This window comes from Rutidosis leptorrhynchoides, chromosome 10, assembly GCF_046630445.1.
Source record: "Rutidosis leptorrhynchoides isolate AG116_Rl617_1_P2 chromosome 10, CSIRO_AGI_Rlap_v1, whole genome shotgun sequence".
In the NCBI taxonomy this organism is placed as follows: Eukaryota; Viridiplantae; Streptophyta; class Magnoliopsida; order Asterales; family Asteraceae; genus Rutidosis; species Rutidosis leptorrhynchoides.
Genome location: NC_092342.1, coordinates 106,687,610 through 106,698,396, shown reverse-complemented (window position 1 = coordinate 106,698,396; position 10,787 = coordinate 106,687,610).

Genomic DNA, 10,787 nt, shown 5'->3' with positions numbered 1-10,787 from the left:
GGAATATATGGTGTTCCTCTAATACGAGCCGTCGTTTTCCATAATGGTTTAGAAAAATCTGGTGGTTTAGAGGTTCCCGGGTCATTGTTACATTTTAGGAAATACGGATGTTGTCGATACATATAAAGTTCATCGGGGTTGGAATCGGGTTTCTATATTTTTATACCTTTTCCCTTATTATTTTCTTTCGCTTTATTAAATTGGGTCGAGGTAATTTCTATAACATCATCGGAATCCGCATCGGGATCCGATTCATCAGAAAATTGGTAATCTTCCCAATATTTTGCTTCCTCGGCGGAAACACCATTGACCATTATTAACTTTGGTCCGTTGGTTGAGGATTTTTTTTATTTAATCGATTTACTATAGGTATAAATATTTCTTCCTCCGGAACCTCTTCTTCTTCTGGTTCCTCCTCTTCCGATTCATCCTCTTCTAGTTCCTCTTCTTTCGGTTCCTCCTCTTCCGATTCCTCCTCTTCCGGTTCCTCTTCGGGAATTTGTGAATATTCCCAAAATATATTCGACTCTTCATTATTATTTGGTGAATCAATGGGATTTGTACTAGAAGTAGACATCTATCACATAATATTTACATGTTAATAATATATAGTTTCCAACAAAAAAATGTTAAGCAATCGTTTTTGAAGAAAAACACGGTCGAAGTCCAGACTCACTAATGCATCCTAACAAACTCGGTAAGACACACTAATGAAATTTTCTGATTCTATAAGACCAACACGCGGATACCAACTGAAATGTCTCATTCATATTGATTATAAACGTTCCATATTAATTGATTTCGTCGCGAGGTTTTTACCTCTATATGAGACGTTTTTCAAAGACTGCATTCATTTTTAAAACAACCAGAACCTTTATTTTATCTATAAAGGTTTAAAAAGCATTACGTAGATTATCAATTAATGATAATCTAAAATATACCGTTTACACACGACCATTACATAATGGTTTACAATAAGAATATATTACATCAAAAATAAGTTTCTTGAATGCAGTTTTTACATAATATCATACAAGCATGGACTCCAAATCTTGTCCTTATTTTAGTATGCAACAGCGGAAGCTCTTAATAATCACCTGAGAATAAACATGCTTAAAACGTCAACAAAAATGTTGGTGAGTTATAGGTTTAACCTATATATTATCAAATCATAATAATAGACCACAAGATTTCATATTTCAATATACATCCCATACATAGAGATAAAAATCATTCATATGGTGAACACCTGGTAACCGACATTAACAAGATGCATATAAGAATATCCCCTATCATTCCGGGAAATCCTTCGGACATGATAAAAACGAATTCGAAGTACTAAAGCATTCGGTACTTTGGATGGGGTTCGTTAGGCCCAATAGATCTATCTTTAGGATTCGCATCAATTAGTAGATGGGTTTACTAATTCTTAGGTTACCGAGCAAAAGGGGCATATTCGGCTTCGATCATTCACCCATATAATGTAGTTTCAATTACTTGTGTCTATTTCGTAAAACATTTATAAAACTGCATGTATTCTCATCCAAAAATATTAGATTTTTAAAAGTGGGACTATAACTCACATTCACAGATTTTTACTTCGTCGGGAAGTAAGACTTGGCCACTGGTCGATTCACGAACCTATAACAAATATGTACATATATATCAAAGTATGTTCAAAATATATTTACAACATTTTTAATACGTTTTACTGTTTTAAGTTTATTAAGTCAGCTGTCCTTGTTAGTAACCTACAACTAGTTGTCCATAATTAGATGTACAGAAATAAATCGATATATATTATCTTGAATCAATCCACGACCCAGTGTATACACGTCTCAGGCTAGATCACAACTCAAACTATATATATTTTTGGAATCAACCTCAACCCTGTATAGCTAACTCCAACATTACTACATATAGAGTGTCTATGGTTGTTCCAAATAATATATATAGATGGGTCGATATGATATGTCAAAACATTTGCATACATGTCTATGGTATCCCAAGATTACATAATATATTAGAATACATGTATAATACAATATAAGTTAGCTAGGATATGATTAATATAGATTTGTTACAAATTTTCACGTAGCTACAACAAGAAAAATTATCCAATCTTGTTTTACCCATAACTTCTTCGTTTTAAATCCGTTTTGAGTGTTTCAAGTTGCTATGGTTTCATATTGAACTTAAGTTTATGAATCTAAACAGAAAAATTATAATTTAATAGTCAAAAATACAGGTTACAAGTCATTTTTGTAAAGGTAGTCATTTCAGTCGAAAGAACGACGTCTTGATGACCATTTTGGAAAACATACTTCCACTTTGAGTTTAACCATGATTTTTAAATATAGTTTTGTGTTCATAAGAAAAATCATTTTCCCAGAAGAACAACTTTTAAATCAAAGTTTATCATAGTTTTTATTAAACTAACCCAAAACAGCCCGCGGTGTTACTACAACGGCGTATATCCGGTTTTACGGTGTTTTTCGTGTTTTTCGGTTTTAAATCATTAAATTAGCATATCATATAGATATAGAACATGTGTTTAGTTGGTTTTAAAAGTCAAGTTAGAAGGATTAACTTTTGTTTGCGAACAAGTTTAGAATTAACTAAACTATGTTCTAATGATTTCAAGTTTAAACCTTCGAATAAGGTAGTATTATATATATGAATCGAATGATGTTATGAACATCATTACTACCTCAGGTTTTGTGGATAAACCTACTGGAAATGAGAAAAATAGATCTAGCTTCAAAGGATCCTTGGATGGCTTGAAAGTTCTTGAAGCAGAATCATGACACGAAAACAAGTTCAAGTAAGATTTCCACTCGAAATAAGATTGTTATAGTTATAGAAATTGAATCAAAGTTTGAATATGAGTATTACCTTGTATTAGAAAGATATCTTACTGTAAATAAGAAAAATTTCTTGAAGCTGGATGATCACTTTACAAGATTGGAAGTAAGCTAGCAAACTTGGAAGTATTCTTGATTTTATGAAACTAGAACTTATAGAATTTATGAAGAACACTTAGAACTTGAAGATAGAACTTGAGATAGATCACTTAGATGAAGAAAATTGAAGAATGAAAGTTTTTGTAGGTGTTTTTGGTCGTTGGTATATGGATTAGATATAAAGGATGTGTAATTTTATTTTCATGTTAATAAGTCATAAATGATTACTCATATTTTTGTAATTTTATGAGATATTTCATGCTAGTTGCCAAATGATGGTTCCCACATGTGTTAGGTGACTCACATGGGCTGCTAAGAGCTGATAATTGGAGTGTATATACCAATAGTACATACTTCTAAAAGCTGTGTATTGTACAAGTACGAATACGGGTGCATACGAGTAGAATTGTTGATGAAACTGAACGAGGATGTAATTGTAAGCATTTTTGTTAAGTAGAAGTATTTTGATAAGTGTCTTGAAGTCTTTCAAAAGTGTATGAATACATATTAAAACACTACATGTATATACATTTTAACTGAGTCTTTAAGTCATCGTTAGTCGTTACATGTAAATGTTGATTTGAAACCTTTAAGTTAATGATCTTGTTAAATGTTGTTAACCAATGTTTATTATATCTAATGAGATGTTAAATTATTATATTATCATGATATTATGATATATTACTATATCTTAATATGATATATATACATTTAAATGTCGTTACCACGATAATCGTTACATATATGTCTCGTTTCGAAATCCTTAAGTTAGTAGTCTTGTTTTTACATATGTAGTTCATTGTTAATATACATAATGACATGTTTACTTATCATTTATCATGATTAAACATAGTGTATCAATATCTTAATATGATTCATATGTATTTAGTAAGACGTTGTTATAACGAAATTCGTTATATATATCGTTTTGAGTTTCTTAATTCAACAAACTCAATTTTATGTATATAACTCATTGTTAAAATACCTAATGAGATACTTAATTATCATAATATCATGTTAACTATATATATAATCATATATATCTCATCATATAGTTTTTACAAGTTTTAACGTTCGTGAATCACCGGTCAACTTGGGTGGTCAATTGTCTATATGAAACCTATTTCAATTAATTAAGTCTTAACAAGTTTGATTGCTTAACATGTTGGAAACACTTAATCATGTAAATATCAATTTCATTTAATATATATAAACATGGAAAAGTTCGGGTCACTACATGTAGTTTCGATTACTTGTGTCTATTTCGTAAAACATTTATAAAAGCAGCGCGTGTATTCTCAGTCCCAAAAATATATATTGCAAAAGCATTTAAAAAGGGAGCAAATGAAACTCACGATACGATATTTTGTAGTAAAAATATTCATACGACGATACTGAACAATGCAAGGTTGGCCTCGGATTCACGAACCTATATCATTTATACATATATTAAAACATATAATCGTAATCGAACAAATAAATATATTATTATTAGTGATATAACTGTTATTTTAATAAATTATGTGTTCTAATAATAACTTAAATATATTAATTTATATATCTTGAATAATTAATTAATATAATAATAGAGTTAGGTTATATGTATTAGATATGGTTTTATATAATTAATAGTTATTTTAATAATAATAATGATACTAGTAATAATAAAAATGATAATAATAATGATAATACTAATTTTTATTAATGGTAGTGTTAGTAATAATATATATGATAATGATAATAATAATAATTACTAACTTACTTAAATCATAATCTTCTCCATAGTTTTTAAATCCATAAATTTATACATATTACTTAATATTATTTATAGCAAAATATTATTTTCATATTCGAAGTTATGAATTAACGTTTATAACAATACTTTTTAATCATGATCTTTACTTAATCTTAGTTATATTATACTTAATTCATAACTTATTTATAATATTTTTATTTCATAACACTCTTCTAAATATTCTAATATCTTCATATTTAAATTTAAAAATAATAATAATGCAACTAATGCTTAATGCTAATACTAGTCTTAATAATAATGATAATAATAATATTACTTATTTTAATGATAATAATATTCATAATATTAATGTTAGTATTAACAATAATTAACATAACCATAATCATAATCATAATAATTAATAATAACAATAATAATACAATACTAATACTCATAATAATAATAATGTTAATACTAATAATATTAATAATGATAATAATATAAACTATCTTAATGATAATAATTTTAATGACCACGTTATTAATAATAATGATAATAATTAGTAATACAATAATACTAGTATGTAATAATAATAATAATAATAATAATAATAATAATAATAATAATAATAATAATAATAATAATAATAATAATAATAATAATAATAATAATAATAATAATAATAATAATAATAATGAAGGATTACAACCTTTGAAGAAAAGCTTAAAAAAATACGCTACTGACGGGGCTCGAACCCGTGACCTCATGCTAACCTGAATCACTCTCAAACCATTCCTACGTCCCAGCTTTCTTGTTTTAATACCCAACATAAATATATATAAACCGTTTTAAACTGTTTTAGTTTCTTCTTCATCTTCTCTTAAATTCAAACGACCAGAGATCAAATGAAAATCATAACAGAGAGTTTACGATTTGAATTAGGACTTGTAATCGAATTAGAAACGTTCCATTGAGGTTAATTTGTAATAACAGAGAACACAAAAAAAAATAAACTGTAGTAGCAGCTCTCGGATGAACTCGATGAACTCAAACACTAATTTTAAAATCTGGACCGTTTTAGATATTGTTTTCAACATGAAATAGGTTGTAAATCGTTCCTATAAACTTTAGGAATCATCAATTTTACCAGAAACATCAAAACAAATTCGTATTTTGCGAAGAACAGTTCTGTTGACTTTTTATTTTGGAAGTTTGACTCTTGAATTCGTAATCGATATAAGGAATTAGGATTTGAAAATTTGCAGAGAGTTCGACCAAAAGATTCCTAACACAACTACAATTTTAGATTTTAAAGAATGATTTGAATTTGAGATTTTGAAAAAAATTTACACATACAGAGGAACTATCTGTTCTTCGTTTTCTGTTTTCAATTTCCTCTTTTTCTTTCGAATTGCAGTAGACAAAAGCAATATATAGACAATAATAATCATGTGAATCGACTATTCTAAGCAGTAGAGTTGATTGTTATCTAGTGTTAATGGTCGACAGGAATCATTGAGCAGGAAGAAAAAAATAAAAAAATAAAAAAAAAATTATATATATATATATATATATATATATATATATATATATATATATATAACAGATTGAGATTGCTAACAGAATTTGGATTTACTCTTGTGATTGAATTCTTGATTGGTACGAATTTTGAAAATTAAGTATAGTATGATAAATACATGAAACTGGATTTGATTCCTTCTTTATATAAATACGTATATAATTATTATTTATTAATAATTATATTTTTAATAATAATAATACAAATACTAATAATAATAATAATAATAATAATAATAATAATAATAATAATAATAATAATAATAATAATAATAGAAATAATAATAATAATGATAATAATATTAATAATTCTAATAAATATATTAATAATAAAAATAAATAATAATTATACTAATAGTAATAAAAATGATAATATTAATAATATTATTAATATTAATAAAAATAAAATGTATTATTTTCTAATAATAATAATAATAATAATAATAATAATAATTTATAATAATAATAATAATTCTTAATGATAATGGTAATAATAATATCTAATAATAATACTAATATTAATCATAGTAACTAAAATTAAAATTTTACTACTAGTTATAGTAATAATGATATTGACAATGATAATAATATTAATAATAATGTAACAAATCAAATGTATAAAATTTCATATATATATATATATATATATATATATATATATATATATATATATATATAGATATATATTATTATTAATAGTGATATTAATATTTATAATGATAATAAAAGTAATAATATTAATATAACAACTATATTTTAACTTGTATTATATATTATTAATTATGTAATATTTAATTATCATATATAATATGATAACCTTTATTGAATATATATTATTTATAAATTTTATATATATTACGATATACATATAATAATTATTCATAGAAATCATATATATTTATATATAGATTCATTTTAAATTTACACTTAATTATTTTGTATCCTATTTTACATATTTAATTCTAATGTTTATTTTATAATTTCAAATTATTATATATACTTACATTTATATATATATATATATATATATATATACATATATATATATATATATATATATATATATATATATATATATATATATATATATATACATATATATATATATATATATATATATATATATATATATATATACATATATATATATACATATTTATTTACAAATAATTGTTCGTGAATTGTCGGGCACAGTCCAAAGGTAAGTGATTACATGAATATAGTTCCAAAATTTATGAGACTCAATATTACAGACTTTGCTTATCGTGTAAAAATCATATAAAGATTAAGTTTAAATTTGGTCGAAAATTTTCGGGTCGTCACAGTACCTACCCGTTAAAGAAATTTCGTCCCGAAATTTGAGTGGAGTTGTCATAGTTAACAATAAGCAAGTTTTTATGACGAATATGAGTTGATAACTAAAGTTTTATCATTATTGAGTAATATAGATAAAACAATTTGGTTACTTGAAGTGTATGAGTGAAGCTATCGCAAAAGAGTGAAATGAGAATTAAAGATTCGTCTTAACCTTCGACGTAGTCACGGTTGATTTCCGGAATTCAAGGAATTTAGAGGAAATCTTCGTAGTAAGATTTGGTTCTTCGGTAATTAAGGAAATTAGAATCCTCTTTGATTAAATGTGATGATCTGTCTCGATTGCTCTGTCTGATATTTCACTATAAATCTACCCTCTTCGTTTCCTTATTTTCACAGGTCATACCTTCTATTCTTTCTTCTTCAATTCATACTTCTAAAACATTCATCAATATGCTCCATCCGGTTCTAATTCTGGATATATTCCTAACCTTTGTATCTGTCATTCTTCTTTTTCATCTACCACTGGAGGAATTTATTTTCTTCTATTATTACTTTGGGGTTATAGTGTTTTTACTTCTCTCGTGTCTTTACGTTGCAATACGTATTGATATACACGGTTTGTATTTGTTGTCAGGCTTTATATTTTCCTTTATATTTTAGAGTTCTATACTTTTGTTTTCTCTTCCCGACTTTAAGTCAAGCGAATAATGGTCCAGAATTCGTAGGTATGAAATTCAGAATGAACATAGCTAATGCTTTAAGAAAGAAATTGTAATAGCAAGATCTGACTCGTGAAATTACCAGAATTCAAGAGATAAGATAGAACTTATCAAGATAATATGTTCTTGATATGTTTAGAGATTAGGTAGAATGTAAGAGTCGTGTAACATAACACATGATGACGTTATGGTCTGTGAATTATCATGCTCCATTAGAAACTTAGCATGACTTACTGTAATATAATCACGTTGATCAAGTGTCATTATATTACACTAACTCATGCTTCAATTCCCAACACTAATTCTAAAACATTCATACTGTAACCCGAAGATTTCAAAATTTAGAAACTAAAACAGTTTCTGTTATGATGTAACACAGATAGCGCGAAGAGGTAAATAATTTCGGATCATAATAGTTATGAAGATATCTTCAGAAATATCAAAGATATTTGTAATGAAAGATATGATAATATCTTAGAATATCTAAGATCAGAGGGTGATAAAGAATATTGTCCGCAAGGGTTTAGAGTAAGGAGTAAGGTATTCGCTAAAGACTTCAGCAGACACTGAATCATTTAGATTCTTTGAAGGCAGATTTAGTCTTTGTGATTTGTCTACAGCCTTCTTCATAGTTTGCTCAATCTGTTTTCCCGTTCCAAACCTTCCCTTTTTCTGAGCTTTGCCAGCATGTCATTCTTTATCATCAAACTTTTGACTGTTAATGTCATCTATAGTTTTTGTTGCTTCATCAGCTTTCTCAAAACTCCGAGAATTGATTCGTAAGTTGGAGTGCATTTCATAGATTTCAGTATTGAAGTATATAATTCCAGGAGTTAAATGTTATATGTATATATATAACTGTTGAAGTGGAAACGCTGTGAGATTCAAGATAATGATTGATGATTCCTGATATTTGGTTTGGCAATTATCGTTACAGAAGGTCGGTGAGTATATGATAGGATTTCAATGAATATAATGATTTTTCGGAAAGTCAAAAATCAATGAAGTTTTTGGTAAGTTTACTGCTAATGTGGTGGGATATAAACGGTTCTCCGGTAACGATGACAAAAAGAGCAAACGTATATATCAAGGTTACAATGAGGTTAATTCGAATGAAAAGTCAAAGTTGATTTATTGGAGGTGTGACAAAATTGACTACTTTGGAGAGGGATTGAAAAGTTATTTTCGGTAATAACAACGCCAATGGATCATAGATTCGTGAAAAACTTCTACTTAGGTTCCAAGAGTTTTCCTGGTTCATGACTATATGCATAAGTCCTTCTTTTCGTAGATAACGTGTGGTTGGATCATCCTCTCGGTTGTTCATTAATTGAGGTGTCTTCAGGAATTTCGAAGGGTTTGAACGCAGATTGTCATCGTCAATATCAAAATGATGAAATCATCGTGAATCTTGAATGATTCTTATATCTTTCTGAATGTTATGAATAAAAGTGATGTTCTAGCACAGTTTTGAAGTTAAAGTATAGCTTTGAAAGATGTAGGGATGTAAGACTGATGTTACCGGTTAAAGTTTTGACTTGGATTTTGTTATGTAATTGAATTTGTATGAAAATGATTGTGTATCGCTGTGAAGGTAGTGATTATAGTTAATGATTTTTGAATCAAAATTGAATAATGTACAGTGTAACATATTTAATTGTGAACTTAAATATTTCTCGGGCATTACCTACCCGTTAAAAAAAATTCACAAGTAATATTTTGTACAAGAGAATTTTTATTACAATCTTTATGAAAATATACTTACATATACATTTTCTTCAGATGTAATCATGGATTTAATGAGTTAATATGATATTAAACTCATATGATTTACGGTTAGAACTAGAGTACATAATCTCTAAAACAATAGAGATTACATAATCGCCATGTATAACGAATATAAATGAGGTAGAACGATACCTAGAATGAAGATAATCGATGTAGAACGATATGTAGAACGAAGATCATACTCGAAGTACAGATGGTGATATTGAGGCGTGTGATTTTGAGGCTTGTGTTATTGGTGGTACTGGTGCCGATGATGTGGTACTGTTGGTGCCGGTGATGCTGCTGGTGCTTGTAAGTTTTGCACCATATTCTCCAAAGACACTACTCGAGCGCGAAGCTCGTTGAATTCTTCTATTACTCCGGGATGATTGGCGGTCGGGACGAGCGAATGAATAAGTTTTAGAATGGTAGATATTATGTAATCGTTGCGAGCTATTCTGGAAATGAGGGTGAAAATGGTGTTCCGGACTGATTCTCTTGTAAGTGCTTCAGGTTCTTGGCCTAGAGGTGAATATCCATGTCAAAATAGTTATCGGAATCCGAGAAATTTGAACTAGTTGCGAGTTCCATCTTGTACTATCAAGGAAATGAATTTCGATATGAAATAGATTATAGGACTTAGATTGGTATCCTTCAATACATAATTTACATATGTATATATAATACCAAAATCCCATAGATTACGGG